General features: G+C 44.5%; 1 long non-coding RNA gene across 1 annotated transcript in view; it reads left to right on the top strand.

Moving 5' to 3' along the window:
• Positions 1–21,825, top strand: part of LOC132252234 (uncharacterized) — a 38,358-nt gene extending 16,533 nt beyond the window's left edge. Inside the window, exon 3 of the long non-coding RNA XR_009464133.1 lies at positions 21,640–21,825. This is a non-coding gene — a long non-coding RNA (uncharacterized LOC132252234). The remainder of the gene's footprint in view (positions 1–21,639) is intronic.
• Positions 21,826–22,569: the final 744 nt, after the last annotated feature.

The raw sequence follows: 22,569 nt of genomic DNA on the forward strand, positions 1-22,569 counted from the left end.
ATACTCTTCAGTGCAAGCAAAAATTAGGGATTATGTATACGCCAATATAAGAAATCTGCATAAGCAAATTGCTAGCAGGAGGATTTTGTGTCGTGAAGGCATAGCAGGGAATGTTACATATTTTTGACCGAAATGGGAAGGGAATACAGGAGAGTTTTTATCTTTTTTTTTTTTTCCAAAGGTATTTCTCTTCAATTTATACCTGCCACTCATATTTCCCCCCAATTCAGACCCTGGAAATTACTTTGCTTGCAAGCCCTGAGACCGAGGCGGTCTTTTTGTTCTGTGTTTGCCCAGTGTCCAATGCGGGAGGGTCCTAGTCCATCACTCAGCACGACCTCGGTATCAGTAAAGCAATCCAGCGGACAAGGATGAACGCAGTGAAGTTGACTCCGTTTTATACCAGGGTGACTTCGGTGATGTCGCGTGCACCATTTAGCCCTCTTCAGTTTAAATTGAATCCGTTTTCTTTGCTTCTGTGCAAGCCGACGAGGCGGTGAGGGTATCTCTCCTGTGACAGCCTGTTCCCAGGGCTTCTGAATGGGAGTGTACAGATCCAGAGCAAAAGGGTCGTAGCAGATCAAGAGCAGAAGGCTTGTGGCAAGCAGCCCTGACCTCTTGTACTCTTGTACACCGGCCCTTGGTATTTCTTTCCAAAGGAGAGCTGACGGGGTGCATGATTTGCAGCACATCAGCAATACCAGCCCCTTTTGACCTGGTATCTTCTCAAGGGGCTTCAGCGAGCGACAATCGAGAAGGACAATCTGTAGACCATTCCTCCATGCGAGTTTGCCAAGAGCCTTCCTGACTTGAGAGATGCAGAAAGGTGGTTAGGCTGAAGGCAGGCAGCAGGCAGGGTAGATTTGCACCTTATAGAGTAGCTAAATCCAAGACCCATACTGGAAGCTGTTGTAAGCAGAGGGCTTACTTGATCAGAAATCACGCGCTTCTGAAAAATGCAGCCAGCTCTGGGGAACGCTGGAGCAAATGGCGGGCTGTATTTGATCTGCTGTGGGTCTGTCCTTTGCACAGTACTTTAGAGAAACCTGTGAGCAATGCTACCTCGCCTGCCAAAATGAGCCCCTTGGGTAGTGCTACCCCTATGTGCATGGGGGGGACCTTCCTGGGATCAGGGCTGGACCCTTGACCCAGGACCGCTTTTAATCCTTGCAGGTTTCTCAGTGTAACATGCCCCCACTTCCCTCTCCGCTGCTGCACTATGTGCTGTAGACGAAACCCCGATGTTACAGCTGCTTCTTTTCTATTTTCCCTTAGGGTCAGGCAGAATAAACTGCATTTCTGTGGCACTGGGAGATTATTCTAAGGAGCTGTCTGACGGAAAGGTGGGAAGTGCCAGCTCAGGGGTCATTTGCTCCATCAGTTGAACAGTGGTCCCAAATGATGGCTAATCAGGGAGAAAGCAGGCACCAGCAGTGCAGTTTCAGTATTGCAGCTCCCAAGGATTTGCAAGGGAAATTCGAGTCAACAGGTGGTCCTTCCCTCTGGCAGAAGGGAAAAGAGCATCACACCTCTCTCAACTCCCCACTTTATCTTTCTGAGCTGGAAGGAACTGAGGAAGCTATTGCTGGTTTGTAGCATTAATACATTATATGGCTGCAGATAGGCATACACAGCCTTTCTTGTGCTGCTTTGCCTCAAAAGAAAGTGGTACTTCACCCTCCTTATAGGACAAAAGGCTGCTTCTTCCAAAATACTGTTATAAACCTGAATGGTCATAATTAACACACTTCTTATACTGGCAGTATTTCTTTGCTTTGTATGTCAAGAGGGGGAATATGTGTTGCCAAACTTGCTTTTGTGAACACCCACCTTTTTATGTAGCTTTTCCCTTTGTTCACATATATCCCCCAGGTTTATTTGGAGTCAGCATCTTATATCTCAGCTGCAGCGATGCTGCTAGCGAAGTAGACATGACCCTTGACATCAACCATTTGCAGGGTTTGGCCTTTACGTTCTGGATCCAGATCTCTCATCTCCCGTTGAAGGCTGTTGGGACCCAAAGCTTTGGCTGAGCCATTAGGAATATGTGCGCCACTGCACTCTGGACTTGAACGTGGTTTGTTTTGGGGGTGGTTGTTTTTTTTCCTCCAAAATATCCCTTAAATAATGCTCATGTCTCCAAAAAAATTAGTCTTGACACCCATTTTTTAACCTTTCGGGTAAGGTGTCCCCACCACTTACCTGGGCTTTACCTGCACTGAGGCATCTCAGTTGATGTAGCACTGATGGGCGCCCATCTCTGCTCCCCATGGGAGAGCTTTGGTGTGGACTCTCAACTAGCATTTCTACCATGGGTTATATGGGCTCCACATGGCTTGGCTGCTTTACTGAGAGGGTTAACAGGGGATTCGGGGATCCCTGCTCTCTCTCGCCTTTTTACTGGTGATTAACAGAACCGGCTGCTGCTCAGTAATTTCACTGGACTTTTTTTAATGTTCAAATTTTTTAGAACTCATTTCTATGATGAGTTTGCATTTTGCTTTGCAGACAGTAATTTTCCTTCATCAGCAAACAGCAATTAACAGAATCAGATCAAAACTACTGACCCTGCCCCAAAACCCCGTACTTCTGGCACATGTAGCACCCTGGGGATAACTAAATAGATCTCCTGGGTACTAGAAGCAATAATGTTTGCTTAACTTTATATGCAAGCCAAGGGTTTCTGCATTATTGGTTAACACTGCCTTAAGGAGACCCCATGTCACTGCATTGGTGTACATCCAAAGGTCATAAAAGCTGATTCTTGCTCTCCCTGTTTCAAGGCAAGATTGTGCACCATAGTCTGATTCGATAGCAGTGTATATTTTTTTAAATCTCTCGCACAAATAGGCCGCTGCCACTTCCCTTGGAAACACCAAATCGACCAAGATCACATTATTCAAAATAGCCTTTATTGCATGAAGCTGGAGAGGATTCAAATTGCTGATGTAACTTCTAGAAAGTTAAGAGAGTTTGGAAACTCTCATTTTGTGGAAAGGCAAGGTATGCACCGAGAACTAAAACTTATGCTGGGAAAAATAAAAACATGGGCGAGCGCATAAGCCACTTGCGCAAATCTTGATCAAGGGAAGAGAGTTGCCCACAGGCCAAACTCCCTGTTTTTTGAGTTACGGGATCTAAGAGGAGGCTCCATGTCTTGGCTGGCTGAAGTAGAAAGGAGCAGATAACTCCTCAGAGTCTATTTTTAAGGTTGGGAAACATAATCAAGGTCATTAGGATTTAGCAATCAGGTTTCTGGATCTTGACAGTCCTGCAGCCTGGTGTCTTGTCCCTGCTCTGGGAAAGTGGAGCTCAGGCGGAAACGGGAGCCAGCCTGTCATGTGGATGAGGAGCCCGCTCAGACAGATCATCCTTTGTTTGAAGGCGGAGAGCAACATCCCTGTCTCATCACTGCCTGTGGCTATTGCAATAAAAGACAGGTACGGAGGAGAAATAGGGAAAAATAGCAACTATTTTATTTCCGTGTTAAATGGAAAACATCACATTTAAGAAGCTTTGGGACCTTTCGTGGATCAGTACAAAATGGAAAGGTTACAACATTTTTTCTATGAGACATATCCATGGGAAATATATATTTAACTGTGTCTCCTTTGAGCTGTCATGCTGCCCCCTCCCTCTCTGACATGCGCACGTAAATGATCAGGATTTGCACAAGTGGCTTATGCGCTCGCCCGTGTTTTTATTTTTCCCAGCATAAGTTTTAGTTCTCGGAGCATATCTGTCCTTTCCACAAAATGATCATCTACTTCTAAGTGAAATTCTTTAAAGAATCTCATCTATTCATTTTTTATTTTTTTTTTTGAGAAGACGGAAAACTACAGACAGCGAAACAACCTCCAAATTGCCCGGACTCGAAGTCTTCTCCTTACCAACTTTGGGACAAGATGGGAGCATTCAGGTTGACAGCTTGCTGCTTCGGGGTTTTGTTCATAGTCTTTGGATGCTGGAATTGGGGTGGAATAGTTACTGATGGACAGATCCTGATCTGGTCTGCAGAGCTGCAAATGCCAGTGAGACTCATAAGTACAAAGGTGTGCTGGCAGGGTGCTCCTTGCGGGATCAGGGCCATGGCATTCAAGAGCCATGTGGTTTCACAAGAAAATGAACATCGAGCACACCCCTGTGAGCGTAGTGTATCTGCTTGGTCACCGTTGCAAAGCTAGCTTCTCGGGTAAACTATCTAAGGTCCAGAAAATTAAGTCTGCCTCTTCCAGCCTGCAAATTATTTGACAAGAGGTAGGTCTTTGTATTCAGAAGGATGAAAAGTCTTGCAATATTCTTTGTGTAACTTGTGACCATTTAAAACCAATGCAGCATAGACCTTCTGGTACCTGGCAGTATCTCAGGCTTTACCTAGAGGCTGTAAGTCTGCCCCATGTAGATGCTCAGATGCTTCAAGATTAGTAAAAATATAATCATCTCCTTTGTGTCCCCCTCCGTGGCTTGAGCGCAGCTGCAAATCTGGACCTAGCTTTGTTTCTGCTCTCCTACCTAGTCTGAGGAACATACCTTGGCTCTCACAGGGTAAACACTGGGGATGGAAAAGCACTTTTTGAGCTCAAGAATAATATAAGATCAAGATCAGACAGTTTGCAAAGTGGCCGAGCCCATATTCAGGCCGGAATGAGGTGATGTTTAACTACCAGAGAAGAAAAGTTCTGCAACAGTCCTCCAAGGAAAGTAGTTGAGGCCAAGAACCTGAATTGTTTTAGGATTGAACTCGATAAGTTTATGGAAGAGATGGTATAATAGGAGAGGGAGTTATGGGATCAGTATTCAGCGCAGGTGATGTGTGGGGTCAAGTATTTGCAATCCCCATGTTGGCATATAGAAGCGACTCTTCTGCGGTGTGGGAGATGCGTGCCCACCCCATGCTTCAGGGCTTTTGCTGGTTGCTCGCAGGGGCCAGGAAGGCTTTACTGACTTCTGGGGAGGGGAAAAAGTGGTGTCTTCCCTAAAGACTTGGACATTGGCCACAGTTCAAGCTGGGGCTTTTTGAGACTGATCTGCTGATGCTTCTGCCTGCGGCGAGAGAGATGCCTGCATTAACAGCCTTGCTCATCTGCCCAAGGTTACACCAGTGCCAGGGTTGGGGTCAGGAAGGAATTTTTTTTCCCCTGGGTTGCATTGATAAGGACTAAAAAAAGATGAGGCATCTTTGAAATTGCTGTAATCAGAGATTACAATCAAGAGCCGTAACCCTTCAGATAGCCCCTCCAAACGAACCAGCTGGGAGGGGGCTGCTTCTGGGGGGCAGATGCTCTTCCGAGTCGGACTCACGGCATCTTTGCTCCTGCAAACCCACTGAAGCTCATAGGGCAACACTGGTCTGTTGTTTAGACCTAAGGCTGGGACGTTTTGCACCTTATAGACTAACAAAATCGGAGATGTACAGCACGAGCTTTCATGAGCCTGAGCTCACTCCTTGTACGGCGTCTCTGATTTAGTCTATAAGGTGCAAGTCAACCCTGCTTTCTGCCAGATTTCAGACTAACACAGCTTAGGACCTCTCTTTTTGTGCTTGCCACATTGCTGAAAGAGCATAATGACCACAGCGACTAAGCAGCCTGTATTCGTATTTGTTACTACTATTAGTACCGATATTAAAACGGGTTCATTTTGCCTGGCTCTCCCCTGCCTGCCTTTTCAAACGTTGCCCTTGAAAATCTATTTTTTCCATTGCAGCAAAATCTCCTGATTTGGTATTTTCAGAAGTTCCTGAAATAGAAGGATCCGCAATGAAGAGATAATCTAATCAAATGTTGTTTCGTCTCCTGTTTAAACAGCTCAGCACCTAAACCACTCTTCCTTGGCTTTGACGGATGGAGAAATGAAAGGTGTTGCACTAATGGGTTAATCATAAATCCTCCTTAGATAGAAAGAAGCATTGATTTTTATTTTGTAAAATTGCACTGTTGCCCTGTTGAGGAACGGTCACTACATATCAATGGCACGCTGAATGGGTAAAGATATAGAAAGCGTCCGCTGATAACATTGGAAATACTGGCTGTCAAATTTGTCAGAGTTTATTTAATTACAAGTCTGAAGAAGCAACAACCTAGTGTCTTTTCAGTGTCTCTCTTCCCCCGGGGGCAGATGGGGTATTAAAGCCAATTCAGACTGTTTCCTGATTGCTTCAGGCTACAGAAAATTGTTCCCCAGGGAAGAGAAGTAAATCAGTTATGATCTTTAGTCTCTCGGAGGGAGATTAGAGCCACCACACTGGCGAAACAGCGGCAGGCTTCCTCTGTGTAACTGATTTCACCTTTAATCCTGCCATTGATTGACTATCGCTAAGAACACTGCCTGGCATTTTAAGGCTGAACGGATGATGAACGCCCCAGGATAAGGAAGTTATTTACACAAAAAGGTTAAGACGAGCCTTTAGCTTTACTATTCCAAAAAGGCAGTAAAACATCTATTAAAAAAAAAAAATACCTTCCAACTTCATCTCTCTACCTACAGGCTTTAGAAAGCTGCCCATCACGGTAGCATCCAAGCACTTGGCATGGGATTACCCGTAGCAATAGAGCTTTGTGGGATCTCTGACATTTCTCTCTTTCAAAGTAAAAACCCTGAACTTGGGTTTGTGTCTATGATTTTTTTAGAGATAGTTTTGCTGGGGGTTTATAAAACATTGGTGTAGTTAAGGGGCATTTAAATGGGAGAGAAAGTTTTCAGAAGAAAGCAGAAAAGTTTTCCCAAAGGTATGGGCGTTACCGTTGAACGCTGACTCCTTATTGTGGTTATGACCCCATCCCACAAATTCATTGTCCTCTCACTTCACAAGGGATTTTGGTGCATTTGCCTCAATAGCAGAGGCTTCTTTTAATGCACTCTTGCTCCGGGATTTCATAGACGTTAGGGCTGGAAGGGACCTCGCAAGATCATCAAGTCCAGGCCCCCTTCAAGATTTAGATCTTGAAAGGGACATCTTGAATCCTGAAAGCTCCAGCATTAGACTGGCAAGATCTTTTTTTTTTGTCCTATTTGCCTCATCTCATTTTTCGTGATGTTCAGTGAATTAATACCTTCTTGACTCTTTGGTTCAAATTTTCACCAACATCCCAAAAATCATACCGTGGCACTTAAAAACTGATCAGGAGAAAGGTTGAATCTACACAACTAGGGGAGAAATGTGTGTGTTTCTGGTTTGCACAGTGTTGTTTTCACCTCTCACTTCCATTATATTTCTGTAAAATCAGAAGGTATTTCCTTAAATGCTTTACATGGTGACCTGATAAACACAACCCCTTGCCACATGGGCAGCAGCAAATGGAAATGGGTACAAAATTGATGCAGCAATGCCTTGTGAAAAGGAAGCATGTGCTGGGCTGGGTAAGTGTGAGGCTACAGTATATCCTGCTGCAAGCTGTTAAAAAACAAATCCTTCCACAAACGCTATGTCGTTTGCCGTTCAGGTTGTAGCCCTTTGATATAGAGCTGGCAAGCAAATGCTCCTTCTGTTGCTTTTCTTACAACAGCAGTGCCTCAGGTTGCCAACTCTGTTCGAATCTACTCCGGGAGGTTTCCGGCACGCCAACGTGCCCGCGACACACAACGCCAATGTGCCCGCGTGCTGGCGTATATCAGTTACAAATTACGGTGCGCAGACTTCCCATCAGGAAGGCAAGTACACATTACTCTTATCGTTTAAAAACCCACTGGACTACAGTATAAACTGGATTCAACATTTACTATTTATTTTCCTGAATGCCCTATTATTTGTCTCCCAGGTGACTCTCAACAGTCTCCTGGAGATTGATGTAGATAGATAGATAGATAGATAGATAGATAGATAGATAGATAGATAGATAGATAGATAGATAGATAATTCCTGGAGGATCCAGGGCAATCCTGGAGGGCTGGCAATCGTAGCAATGCCAAGGTGGAGAGCCTCGTTCACCTGTGAGCCTGGCCGAGGGTTTGGGTCTTGGCTGCAGGTGCAGCATGTGTGAGGCTGGGACTGGGCCTGGGAAAGTTATACCGAGTATTTCTGCCTTAGTGTTTACACAAAAGATGTACAGCTGTTTGTTTGATGTGCAACAAGTCACTTGATTCCCTCTCAACGTGCTTATCTAAATCGGCCGATAACCTCAGTCTAGTTGGCAAACAGACATTCAGCCATGTTTCTTTTAAGTCCCCCTTTCAAGCTTTCCACTGGTTGATTTGGGGTGTTTTCCAGTACTAGGCATTGCAATATGCCCTTTACTTTTGTTTGGGGGTTTTTTGGGGGGGTTAAGTACAAATTTGTGAGTCTCTTGATGATGGATGGATGGGGAAGGGGCTGGGTCTTGTGAACAGGGCACTGGGCTGGCTCACAGGAGACCAACCAGGCTTTGATTCCTGGCTCTGCCACTGACTGGCTGTATAACCCTGGGCAAATCACTTTGCTTCGGTTTCCTCTCCCACACTTCATCCATCTTCTCTATTTTGCTTGTGAGCTCTTGAAGCCGATGCATCGGGCACAAAGTTCGCTCCTGGGGTCTCTAGGTGGTAAAGGAATGCAAAATTATAACCGTCCTAATAATTTCATATTCCTCCCCACAATGCTGTGGACCTCATCCTGGCATGCGGCCCAGGAGCCATTACTGGATGTCCTGCTGCTTATCCATTCTCCAGCATATGTTGGAAGAGAATGAACCAGCTTAAAGGGACCAGGGCACAGCCTAGAGGTCCCAGGAGTCGGGATTGCACCCAGCCCTGTCTCCTGCATCACAACAGCTTCAGCTGCCCCTGTGATGCTGGAAGCCAGAGGCAGAAATCCCTTGGCGGCCAGCTAGCCTGAGCCCTTTGGCTGGGCAATGCTGTGCTATCGGACCATAGAAGTGACCCCCTCATTCGCAGCTGCTGTAGTTGTAGCATTAACATGAGGACTCCAAAGTTAAATATCCCGTTGTGTTTCCTAATGGTGTTGCAGGAAGCAAAAGTGAATGATAAGTGAACTTTCCCTTGCATTGATTTTTTTTTCTACCTTTATCAACACAATATGTCCTTAGTGAGATGCATATTTAATTATAAGGCTAATGTAGAAAGAAGAGGAGGGGAGGAGGAAGTCTCCTGGAGAAATGTGGCATAAGCATGCCACAATTTGTAGTGGGGGAGCGACTGTAATGTCCCTTGAGTCCCATGCACCTTCCATTTGCTGTGCTTGCCCCCAAAAAAGCAGCCCTGGGGACACCGTGCCCTGCCAATACCTGTCAGGCTTGCAAGCCACCCTGGGCAGAGCCAGTGGGCCGTACTGTGGCAATCTAGTATCGGGGGCTATGAGACCTTTTAAAGAGGATGCGGGAAGCTCTGTCATCAATGGCTGGGTATCTCCACTGTCAGGAAAGGGAGCCCTGGTCCTGTGCCTCTGCCTCACTGCTCCTGCAAGGACTTCAAAGGAGAGAGATGGGGGAACATATGGGGAAGAAACTTTTCTTCCCTCGTGCACTTGTCATAAAAGGCATAATCTGTCCAAGTGTCATAGAATATGTTTCTCTAAGGCTTAGCAGTATTTGCTCAGTAGCAACAAGATTTATTTTTTGCAGTGTTCAGTATGGAAAAAAAAAAGTTCTGCTACCTACTTCCTATCCCATTTTTTCCTATTCCCTGCTCCATCTTCCTTGTTCATATTTCCAAGCATTTCTCTGCTTTAGCCACCAGGTGCCATCAGTAGACACTGCTATGCCAATGCTGCCTATCGTTGAGCATACAGAAAAATAAGAAAAGCCCCTGTAGTGGGGTGTGAAAAGGACTTCAGCCTGTTAAATCATAACATATGCAGAAATTAAGGCTCAGGCTCAGCAGTTAAGGTTCAGAAAGGGATAACTAACTTAGCTGAGCTGTTTACAGCGTGCGTGTACAAGGGTGTTGATTTTTTGTTACACCACAAACAGCTCAGATATATATATTTTAAATCTTGAAACTCCCTTCATTACATGGAGCACCCAGGAATGCAAGAGCTCCACAATGCGGTGACATTTCAACGGCACGGCCCCGCCGCACAAAGCTTTCCAATAGGATGCAGCAAGTGGGTGCAACCAAGGGAAGGTACCTGGGAGGACAAGGGGAGCGGTGCTGATAGTAGGAGGTTTGGGAAACCAGATTATCGGAGAGCTTGATGGTTCTGAAGGAGTTAGTTCATTCCTGCATCAATCTGGCCTTCTGTCCAACCATTAGCAGGTGGTGCTTCCCTGTGGACATCACAGTAAAGGCAGGTGTTAAGGGAGCTGATGAAGAGATGAATTCACAGGTCAGTGTTGGGAGGGAGCCCTACATACATGATAGGTAGCCAGGACAGAGGCTTGTGCAAGAAGCAGAGGAGATGGTAACGATAGCTGACATAGGGAAAGGGCTAAATATTTTCAAGCATGAGCTGTCTATCTGTGGTGCTGGCAGAAATATAGATATGACTCTATTAATCTATATATATAGAAAGAGATATAGATCGATACAGATCTATATTGATACATCTCTCTCTCTATATAATCTATATATCAATACATCTATATAGCTACAGATCTCTATATCTATCTATATATAAGATATATAATCTATCTATATATCTATAGATATATCCATATATAGCCATATATCTATATATATATACATAAATAAATAAAATTGATACTTCTATATAGAAACATCAATATAGATACAGATCTCTATCAATATATCTATATATATCATTGATACGTCTATATAGATACAGATCTCTATTGATACATCTATATATATATCATTGATACGTCTTTATAGATACAGATCTCTATCGATACATTTATATCTATATCTATATATATCTATATATAGATAAATATATATAATTGATACATCTCTACGTATATAATTGATACATCTGTATAGATACAGATCTCTGTCAGTACATATATATAACTGATTCATCTATATAGATACAGATCTCTATCGATACATCTCTCTCTCTCTGTATATGTAGATAGATAGATCTGTATCAATAGATAGATCTGTATCGACAGAGATCTGTATCTATATATTTGATACAGATCTATATAGATTCATATAGATTGAGATCGATACATAAACATAATTTTTTTTATATGCTCCACTTCATGAACCAGGCTTGAGGTCCTGTGAGAACAGCTCAGACCCTGTTTTGGCCGCCTAGGAAGCAGAGGACATTTATCAAAGCTTTTCCCAGCAAGCGTCATTTTATTTGCGGCTGTCTAGCAACATGGGTGGCAGTCAGCCGAGTCTCGCTAGCTCGGACGGAAGTCGAAACAACGAGGGTGCCGGTTGGTAACGGTCTGCAGAGAAGGCTTGGGAGGAAAAATATGACTCGAAGGAGCCACGCTGCACGAAAATGGGCCGACAGAGCCCCGACAATGAGACACATGGCAAACCTGGGGAGGAGCCGTAGGACAATAGCTGGGGCTGGTGAAATCTATGGCCTGGCTGGACAGGAAGAACTCCCTACTAATTGCATTGCTGACGGCCCAAGCCACCACATAGTTTGTTTGCTGACTGTCCTTCCTGGCCTATAACAAATTGCTCCATCTGCTTTACTCTGTGCGTGCGCGTGCTAATTTTCCTTTGCATACTTGCAAAATATACCCCATCGAAGTTCATTATTGTAAATGAATATGAGTGTTTCAATAAGGCCGCTATCAGTCCTCATTTTACACCAAATCTTCCCTACAGGTTTTTTTTTTTTTTTCTTTCCCCTCCTCTCCATGACTAATAGATATCATTTCAACAGTTTGACTAACTGCCGTGTTATAGAAAAGGCAGTAATTTATACTGATGTAATGGCTGTGATAAAAATCATTTGTGTGCTGATTTTATAAATTAGGTAGGAAATGTGAGTGCCTCTGAAAAATGAAGTGCTACCACATGAATTCCAGTGTTGTTAATGCTTCATACCTTTCTGCTTCATTAAACCAATTTCACGGGGAGATGAGTTAGAGGAGGAAGCTGTGCTGCTTAAGAGATGCAACAATGGTTTATTGAAAGAAATGGGGCTAAGATTAAATTAAGTGCTACTTGAGAAATATGGAAATACAAAAATATTCAAGCTTCTAGATGGGGAATTCAAAAATATGATAAGTTGGTTCTTTCATACTCGGAGAACTGTCTCCTCATAATTGCATAGACTGAATTCACAGGCTACTAATTAATATTGAAGAGTTTCTCGACCCACTCTTATAAATGAGTTGGAGTGCCCAAGAACTAATTTATAACTATTTCCATTTGGAAATCATGACATCTTAAAATGCTGCTTGAGGCGCACTCCAATCTGGGCTGCTGAATCCTGTAAAATGATCTCTGTCGTCTACAAATTGTGGGAAATAATAAATAAATGAAAAGTACAGCGGCTGACTGTGAAAGGGGAAATCAAAAAAGAAATGCAAAGGGTAGACTAAGATGCCGTCCCCATCAGGTAAAATAGTTCCCGTTTCAGACCAGTATATCATCCCCTATATAATGTTTCCCCGGTGACTAAATTCTGAAATCACCGCAGGAAACAAAATGGGATTTGCTTACATTTAAAATACAAAACCTTAACGAAACTCCTGGGTCCCTCCAGAAACTCATTTAGAAAGTGAGTTAAAGCCAATAGATTTGCATCCGTTGGGATATGGTTATGATCCGGCCAGACTAAACGAAGGGACTAACCCATTTTTATCACTTCCACAAAATAGCTACTGGTCCCCCCCCGCCCCTCCCCTCCTTCTTCTGCTTTTCCTTGTGGACTAGAAGTTTTCACTCTCAAATGACTAAACCCTATTTGTTCCATGGATGGTGGAACATGTAAATACAAAGGGAGGCATTCATTAAATAAGAGGCTTATGCATACACAAGTTTTAAAAAATGCATAGTTTCAAAGCACAACTGAGAAGCTGCCATTTTACCCCCGAGTCACAATGAGAACTCTGTGTACAAGTGACCCAAGTACTGGGATTTGGGCCAGCCCTCAGATTAGCACAGAAAACACGTACAGACATGGACGTCCCCCCTTCCCCCTCCCACCGATGATAATAGGAGCTCATGAATGTGCTCATCTGGAATGCGTGTGGGATCTTATTGGCACAGGCGTACGCCTATTTGGAGAGCCCACTTTTCTGCACATATACGGTACGAGCATCACCTCGCGTTCTCCCGGCTCCCTTGTCCAAGCTCGCTCTTCCGTAGGCAGGCGTTGTAAAGAAATCGCACCCGGAAACGGGATCGTGCGCACCGTGGCTTTAGAGCCCGCATGTGCCAAGTGCTCGTGGTTCCCAAGTCTAGCTCGGGGCGCTCAGCACCTCTCTGGATCAGGAAGGATGAAGCATGACGGAGGAACGCAGCTCACTCCACAACTGGCAGACATCTGCCCTGTGAAACCCTGAGTGTGGTCCACTGCCCCTTGCCAATGCTATGCCAGGGCTTGGGACCCCGAGGTCCGGCCTGCAAGGTGTAGCTCGAGGGCAGCCACCTGTTTTGGCATTTTTCTTTTCTTTTGTTTAAATCTGCTCACCAAAATGTACTAATGAAATGCATTCCCATTAGCAGTAGAGGTGGAGATAGAATGGAGTTTCGGTCCTGTGGGAAATTATGAGAGGTCTTTCCCCGCCCCCGAATCGGGACAAAAAAATTCAAAGTTTGGAATTTTTCATGAGAAAAAATATGCGATCTAGCATTACTAGCTAGATAGCATAGCAGGAATCTAAAAAAACTGGTAAACACTTCTTTCAATGCACATGATATATTCTGTAGTTAACGGGAAAATTGTGCTCTCGTTTGGGCTGGTGTCAATTTTGGGTCATTTCAATGAAGTTACAGGGGTCTTGTGGATGGGCATCAGAGGCCAAGGGGAGATGGTTCACCGTTTTGTAGCAGAGTTAGAAGCGAACAGGTGCATCGTTCCATTAAGTTACAGGCTAGTTTGAAGATAAAATCAGGATGAAGACTTGCCTTCCCTTCCGGTGACATCATTCATCAAGTTGCATCTCAAAGTGTTTTGAGACTGTGCTTCGGCCTTTTCTTCCAAAGCATCAAGAACAAATCACTGCCAGAAGGTGGATATGGGACTTTATGGATCAATGATCACTGGCATAAAAGTGCCTTTCTAAATCTTCAGGGTTTTCAGTGCATGTGGTTCTGGCTAAAACAGTTTTGGGGCTGACTTGGCTGTAGACATGGGGGCTGACTCTGAATCTTAGTTAATCCATGACCATGTGAGAGATGTAATGCTGTCTGGAAGCTAGGTTTAGCTGTGGGACTTTGCAGCTATAAAGGCAAATATGTGCTTTAGGGTTAGAGACAATTTTGGAATAAGTATTTCTGGTGTCTAAGTCTAGAGGATGTGGAAAGTATGAATATGAGCTCTTACTTTAAAGGCCAGGGTGTGCAAGAACAAATGTGTTTTGGGTAGTATGGATAAGTCATGTGCAGCCTGATGGGGAAATAGTGTATGTGTTAGTCAGGCTCAGGTTTTTCTTCTGAAATTAGAGAAGGAAACTTCTGAGTATCCTTAAGACTCGGCGAAGCAGTGCTGTTCAATGGAGAAGGCAAAGGACTGGGATGAAGAAGTCTAGTCCCAGAGCTACTAAGTAAACTTGGGCATGTGTGTCTACTCTTCTGGGACTCTCTCATGCCCATCTGTTGACGGTCTTGTGCTGGTCTGGTGCCCAGCACCATGAGGCCCCAATCTTATCACAGCAATCTCCAAAGTTCAACATTGAAACACATAATAGTGAAGGGCACTAGGGGATGGGATGTCCATGAGTCTTTGAAGGACCAACAAGAGTCGAATCCTGTTCTCAGATAGGTAAGTGGTTCCCACTGAAATCAGTAGGGTCAACGCTTGGCCTCAGTGCTGGAATATTGCAATTTGATAAACTCTGCGAGGATTTGTTAAACATCCAGGGGAGCAACAAGAAAGCCTGAGCAGAGGGTTATCTGTTACAACAGTCTAGATTGGGATAGAAGGCTGTTTTTGCCTGGGGTCAGACACCCGGGAGCAAAGTTGTCCCAGATGATGGCGAAACAACCACATCCCTGGATGATCTTGATTCATCACAGCTCTCATAAATGATCCCTGGGATGATCTTGATCCATCACAGCTCTCATAAATCTCCAACAATTTCCATCTGCACAGGAACAACGACCTCCAGAGGTTGCTCTCGAGCCTGTGAAGGGAGTCTCTGGAGCAGAGGAGGCCTGGGGAGCGATATGCCACCATACTCCCCTACATAGGCGTTTTAGCTAAGTAGACCATACTCTACTTTACTTCCTCCATGGGACGTAAGGACCTCATGCATGGCAATCCTAGCCCAAGGCAGCTGTTGGTTTGACAGAGTGAAAATGCAAGTTGGTGGCAGGTTCAGGTCCTGGGAAACTTTGATACAAAGAAATGCTTCACCGTTTGTTCAGCAAGTGATTCACACCTCTTCCGGCATCGGGCAGCGTCGTAAATCCTCGGAGAGAAAAAGCAAGAGGCTGAATAGCTGCGTGGTGCTGCTTACGCAGTGGCAAACCCGATTAGCTTAATGGAGCTAGGAGTTCAGTGCCTCGCACTAGACTTTACCCATCCCATTAGTCCGGTGCTGAGTCCCACCGTGGTGCTAGGAGCAGACCATGGTCCCCATCGAACCTTAAAAAGGGGGCTTTGCATAGTTGAGCATCAGGTGGGTTTCCCGGTAAGAACCACAGTACCACAGAGGTACCTGTTACTTAGCCAGCATATTTAGCAATGAGATGAGATGAAAGCACTTTGATTAAAAACTCCCGCAGACCTCCATCTCATCACAGAGGCTAATTCTTTGGGGGGGGGTTTTCTTTGCACTCACCTGAGTTCAGATTTCTAGCAGCGGCCTCTAAGGTTTGTGTGGGTTTGTTTTTGCTTGGGCCGTTTTCCTAGCCGTGGCTTGCTACACCTGGGACTCATCTTTTTTCATCTGGAAAATAGGGATAAAGCTGACCTGGTGCCGAAGCGATGAGGTCAATTAGTTCATTTTTTGTAAAGCTCCTGGCCATCCTCAAGGAGAGGAGGCAGCAGAAATACAAAGCAAAAGCTGCAGCATGCATGGGAAGGGCACTTTGGAAAAATGAGATGCTAAGCAAATGTGGGCACAGAAAAGAGAGTGAAAGTGGGGATGAGGAGGAGTCAAAGTCCCTGGAAAATGGCCTGACTTTTCCTATTGCTGTCACTGCCAGAGGATTGAGCCTTAGGTAATTGTCATTTCTAATTGTGTGTTCTTTTTAGCACCTAAAATTCCCTTATTAAGATTAAAAAACAAGTCAACATAACCCCCCAAAACCCTCCAGCTCTGGATACCATGGGGAATTGCAGGCTGAGAAGTGAGTACTCCCAAGTTAGGAACTGAAAAGCTCCAGTGGATAGCTCAGCCACTTGAAGAAGGTGGTTTTAGCACAAGGGCAAAGGAAGGATTGGGCCCAAATACACAGAAAGACACTCCCAGCGAGGGCCCAATCCTGCGCAGGCTCCTTGCATGGCATGCGGGAAGGCGAGGGGGGACTGCTTGTCTTTGCCAGCAAATCCCCCCTGACCCAAAGGTAGCCAAAGGGGAAAACCCTGAACAACTTTCTTCTCTGCTCCCTGGTGGGAATAGCAAGTCTTCTGTCTTGGCTCTGGCACAGCTCTTCCCGGAAGCGAGACATCTCGCTTGCATCCCACGCAGCGTTGGTCGAGCACCTTGCAGGATACGTTTGCTGAGCAATCTCCCATAGGTGGCAAAGGCAGAGAAACTGGCTTTCCAGACTCCTGAGCATGGCTTTTTTTTTGTTTTAGTTCTTCCCTCCCAACACCAGAACAAAACGCTTTAATCAGAGGGGAGGTTTTTTTTCCTTTTTCTTCCCCCAAATCCATTTTTATTTTTAAAGTGCAGCTGTTCCCTCCTAGCCCAAGACCTGTATCAAGTTGTATCCCAAGGAAATCTTATTGCTTATAAGAGAGAGGCTTATGGGCGAATTGGTGATTGAGTCAAACTTTGGTAAAGCAATTCATGACTATTTATTCCACCCAGGAAGAGCACACCCCAACTGCAGAGGCTTCCTCAGCCTGACGAAGGGTTTTTAAACCCGCAAGCTTGTTTTTTTTCCAACTATTGATCTAAGAAAAGATTTTAAGTCGGTCTAAGAAAAGATAGGAGATTCACCCTAAGAGCTTTGTCCGCCTACGTCCTTAGACCAACACGGCTACAACCTACACCCTTGGGTAAAGCAATTTTAATTAACATTTTAGTGTAAAAAAAAAAAAAATCTTAGATTTCTTTGTCCTTTTTGAATGGAATAGAAAAATAATAATATGTTGCTGCATGATCGCATGATTCCAATGCAAATGGCAGAGGCTGGTGGCTTATTAATAGGCCTTGCCTGTAGCAAGCCCTCCCTTCCCGGCTTCAGTTGGAAATTGATTATTTTAATACAGAATTCCTGAATGAAAGAGGTTCTTGGCCTTTTCCTGTGCTGTTGAATAATGTATGTGGGAGAAAGCAAATAGAAGCAGAGGGTCTCAGCTGCTGGAACAATGGGCAGTGCACAGAGCTGAGGGGGCACATTAGTTTATCATTGCCTTGTCAATCCTCATCGCCTGGGAATCGTGGGATAGCCTGGAAAGAAGCAGCTGCTGAACGTGTGGTAAACTGACCGGGGCACTTCAGAGAGACGACTACATTTACACATCTGAAAACAAGATATTGATTTTCCTGCAAAGCTGGAGAGGAATAGTCGCCCTTAAACTATATCGAGACCGCGGCTTATTTGCAAAATCACAGCGCTTGCTGGCCGTTCCCGGGCGCCCCGGGCCAGCCAGAAATAGTGGCTCAACTCCACAAATAGATTCCCTGTACACTTCTCCTTCCCTGCGTGAAGCGACTGTGTTTGCTTCGAATGTTTTCAGCGGCCTGTTGGAAATGTTGCAGCGCCAGCCTTTTAAGCATGACCCCCCTCCCTCCCCGTGTCTCTGCCAACCTGTTTAAAAAATAAATAAATCAAGAATTATATCTGAAATAAAATGTGAAGTTCCTTAAAAGTTAAGCATTTGAAAGCAAGGGCAATTTCTTTCTCTGGGCAATGTTTGCTGGGCGACGTTGTGGAGTTCACAAACCCGATCCCTTGCTAAGATGTGGAATTCATTGTTACGGTGAATGTTTCTGCTCCTTTTTATTCTCTTCTTCCCAGCTCGAAGGGGAAATGCTCAGAAAGTGAACTAAGTTGCCTGAATGGAGGAGACGAGATGAATCAAACTGTAATTTTTTTTTTTTAATCATCAAATCACTTTATTAACAAGTCGTTTAAAAATGGCTATGGACTAGATACCTCCAAGCAGAATAATAATAGTGTTTTTGGTCCTGGGAGCCCTAGCCAGGATGCATTTGTGCTAGGTGCAAGGAGCTGTACAATGTTTCTGAAACTTGGCGCTTGGGATACAGATTTCTGAATACAGCACTTGGCTGGGATGGGTCTTGCCTTGAGCAGAAGATTGAAGTAGAAGACCTCACAAGGTCTTAAAGATGATGGCATCATTCATCAAACTAAACTTTTGCTTAGTTGTTGTAGGATCTTAGGGAACAAGCAAGTTTGCATTCCTGGCAAGCAGGGGCTATAACGGGCAAAAGCCAGATGTAATTACACCTCTGAAAAAAAATGGCTGTACCAAAGCGATTTTCTGCAAAGAGGTTTTGGGTCAGGTTGGGGTCCCTCTATGGTGGGATGGAAGAGGCTCGGTCTCCATGAGCTTGACAATCTATCCCTGGCCTAAAAGAGAGACTTTCCAGTGGCCTTATGCTTTGTTGCATGCAAACCCATTGCAATGGGAGCTCTTCCTTGTTGGGAAGGTGAAGCATGGCCAGTCAAAAACAAGTGCTGTGAAAAAAGTAGGGCACTGTGGAAAAAGCAGGGCACGTATTTAGCAGTGCTCTGGTCATTTTGCAGGATCGAGCATAATTGTTTCATACATGGGTTGTTTCCCAAATCAATACACGCAAGGGCCAAAACCAGTTGCTTCACACCTGATATGCCCACACCTGGGGATATAAATGAAGGGGTTGCATCTTTAAGAAGCACTGAGCAGCTGGAACCTGTTGTGAAGGCCAATGAGACCTTCCAACCTCTGCCGGCTCTTGGGTACCCATAGCGAGCTGGCAGTATTGTCCTTGGCCTGCTCTGTGAACCTGAGGATATGTATCCATTGGGGGGAAAAAAACAGTTTCCTGTGGCCATGAGCAATACTGGAGGGGCTTGTGGGTTAGAGATGCTGCATGAGCCAGGAGCTGGGACATTATAGAAGCTCCATGCCTTTGAAAATCTGCCTGCCTGCTTGCTTTGATGGACCCAATGGGCCCCTGTATGAACAATGAAGGATAGTGAAAACTGTAACTTGTGGGTTTACGTCTTTTCAAAGTCAAATTTTCCAGCTCGAGTCATTAGGACTGCACAGACGCAAGGCAGAGTGCCTCCCCGGCAGCACAGGTCGGGAGGGTGTTGTTCACCGCAGAATTTTGCCCTTAAAACTTTGGCCAGGTTAATATTGCCTACCGGGTGCTCCCTCCAGGGTTTGTAGGGTCCCTGCGAAAACACAGAGACTTCCCCGAATGCAATCATCTACGCTCTCCTGATGTGCTGTTGCCGACATCACATCTCTGTACTCTGGTCGTTGCTAACGACTTCCTGCGTGAATCAGCAAGTGTGTGAAAGTAGTAGGTGAAGCACTTAAAATGTGTGTTTAGAAGCTCATGATTCAGCAGCAAGAAGGAAACAACGTCAAATGGCATCAGGCAAAGCAGAAGCTCATAACTTACTGGAAGTCTGCACGGTATTTGCTTCAGGGGTTGGGTTTTTGTTTTTTTTTTGCAAAGAAACAAGAAGATTTAAGGGCTCTTCTTGCAGTCCTTCCCTGCCGAGTTCAGTGGAAATTCAATAGGATCTATTCCAGCCCTCCTTAGGAAAAAAAAATTCTGGCATGAAATACAGGAGAAGCAGCTGCTTTTTCTTGTATTCATGTGCTAAAGTATTCCAAAAAGTTTTATTAAGCTCCTCCATTTGAACTGGTCACTTGGAGAGCGAGTGGCAATAATGCAGAATGAAGTCAAATGTTGCCCTTATTAGGTATCTTCTTCCCTTGACTGAGCAAATTCAAACTGAATTTGTAAGCAAAGGAGGCATTAGTGTAGTGACAGCATCCACTTTAAGACTGTCTGTAGACGTTAGACTCATTGAAATGCATGATATAGAGAATAATATGGGTTGGCAACAATACTTCATCTACATTCCAGGGGCACTTTACACCATGCTATTAGCTGACCCAGATAGTCTCCTATACAAGGCTTGCAGGTCATGCCATCCTGCTCCTCCTTAAATACATCCCAGAACGGCACATAAAAGAGAATTTGTTCCTGGAAAATACCAAGCCATGAGCAAGGACTGCTGACTCAACCGTAGCTGCAGAAACGGCTTCAAATCTGTTGCTGATAAAATAGACGGAGTAGCGTGCGTATGCATTTGTAGATGTACATGTATACGTGTGTGTATACACATGCGCGCGCGCACAATATAATACAATATATGACTATTGTTATTGTTATTCTTACTGTAATAATATTACTACTACTGTTGTTATATGCTATATCTATATTACATCTATAGCTATATTACATATCTATCAAAAGAACTAGGGTCTTATTTTTTTGTGAGCCAAGACTGTTGCCAGAGTGCTGGCAAGGAGGAACACCTAGGGAGCACAATGCTCGATCTTGCTCCAGCTGAAGTCTGTGGGAGGAGACGTGGGTTTCAATAGGGTTATGATTGCTCCTATGTGCACAGAGAATTTAAAGAAACTATTATTTGACCGCGAATGTGCTGAATAAAGGGGGGAGAGCTTTCCCAGTCCAACAGGCTGAGTATATATAACCTATGCTATACAAATCTAGGTTTAAGGTTTTGAAGAAAATAGATAGGAGCGAACGGGTGTTAGTGTGCATATCTGTATATGATAATACTTAGTCTCTAAGATGCTGCCCTGCCCTGCCTTGTTTTTAAGAACTAGCTGGTTCAGAGAGGCCTAAGCTTTTGTAGAGGACAGCCTACTTTGTCTGATGCCTGCTTAACTGCTTCTCTCTAGGTCTTATAAAGTGGTTCTTGCCATCAGCATATCCCAGGGGAGCTCAGCACCATCCAGATGAGTGCACATTCCTATTTCTTATACAGTATTACAGAAGAGTTGTCCTCAAAGTACTGCAGAGGCAAATGGAGCAATACTTAAAGCCTTGCATTATTATGCAGGGGTGCAATTGTGCATAGACAGTGATTCCTGGTTTTATATGTTTTATAATTGAATGTAGAGGCCTTTTAAACAACTTCATTTTTGGCAGATCCACTCTTTCTCTTCCTTAGTTCTACCCCGTATAATAATAGGGACTTGGAGCACATTTTCAGTGTTGCTGGAAGCATAAACTGGAAACACCCTGTTTCGTGCCTATCGTATCGAATAATCCACGTTGTATAATAAAACATTGGGAGAATTATGACTAGAAGGAGGGGAAAAGGAGCAATTGTGGCACTCAGAAGCCTTAGATCTGACTATTACTTTGATTAAATATATTTGTACGGTAATAGGACATTCTTATACAATAATATTATTGTATTTTTATTTAGGGAAATCTAATTATGGGAGCATACTTTGGAAAAACCCAAGGAAGCAAAGCATGTTTTGGGAAGATTATTGCCAGGCATTATCAAATTTAGAAAGGTGTGTATTGAAATTCCTGATATGCGTAAGGTGTTTGTGGGTGTCACTGAAGCAGATGAGAGGCTTTCTTTTCTCTTGTTTGCTCTGATGGACTATCCCCCTCTTCCAAAACCTGTGCTTATATATAGCGGTGATCTGTCCTGTGCCACCTGCACCTCTGCCCCTCACCTGAAGGGGACAATCTCGAGTGGAGCAGGACTGAAAGTGCCCTGGAGAGGTATATTGTGCTCCAGTAACCCTGGCTGCCATAATTTAGAGCAGTTTCTAGACTTCTAAATTGTCTAAACCGATGAGCTGCATTGCCATGTGACAATGGCAGAGTCAAAGTGAATTAACGCCTCTGTCAATGAACCAACAGAGGCTTCCTGGAGAGGAAGATTTAGGGGGAAATAATCTATAGTCTTGGGACAGCTGTGGACTGAGCTCAAATATTGCATAAAGGAATTGCCTAGAACTGCTTGCTTGCTTCTCCCCAACAAGGTGGGTGGGGAATAGGTGAAGCCTTGACTCCCTTCCCCGCTACTTGTAGGCTAGTAGGTTGGTGTGGGGGGCATCCTCACTGCCTTCTCATCTAGACCCACAATACATTATTAGCCCCAAATAAAGTATTTACTGCTTTCCCCATTTTATCCCGGAGAAAACTGGCAGCAGAGGAAGGAGGGATACCTGAGAGTTGTGTGCACGGCCCCAGGGGACAAGCAAAATCCTGCGCGCGGGGCTACTCCAGTACAACGGACCTGGCCAGCCTCTTCTCCCTTCACTAGGCACAGAGGTCCCCGGTTTCAGTTCGTGGCTCCATCCTCGTGGTTTACAAAGCACGGCACAAAGTTAAACAC

This window comes from Alligator mississippiensis, chromosome 8 (assembly GCF_030867095.1).
Source record: "Alligator mississippiensis isolate rAllMis1 chromosome 8, rAllMis1, whole genome shotgun sequence".
Taxonomy (NCBI): domain Eukaryota; kingdom Metazoa; phylum Chordata; order Crocodylia; family Alligatoridae; genus Alligator; species Alligator mississippiensis.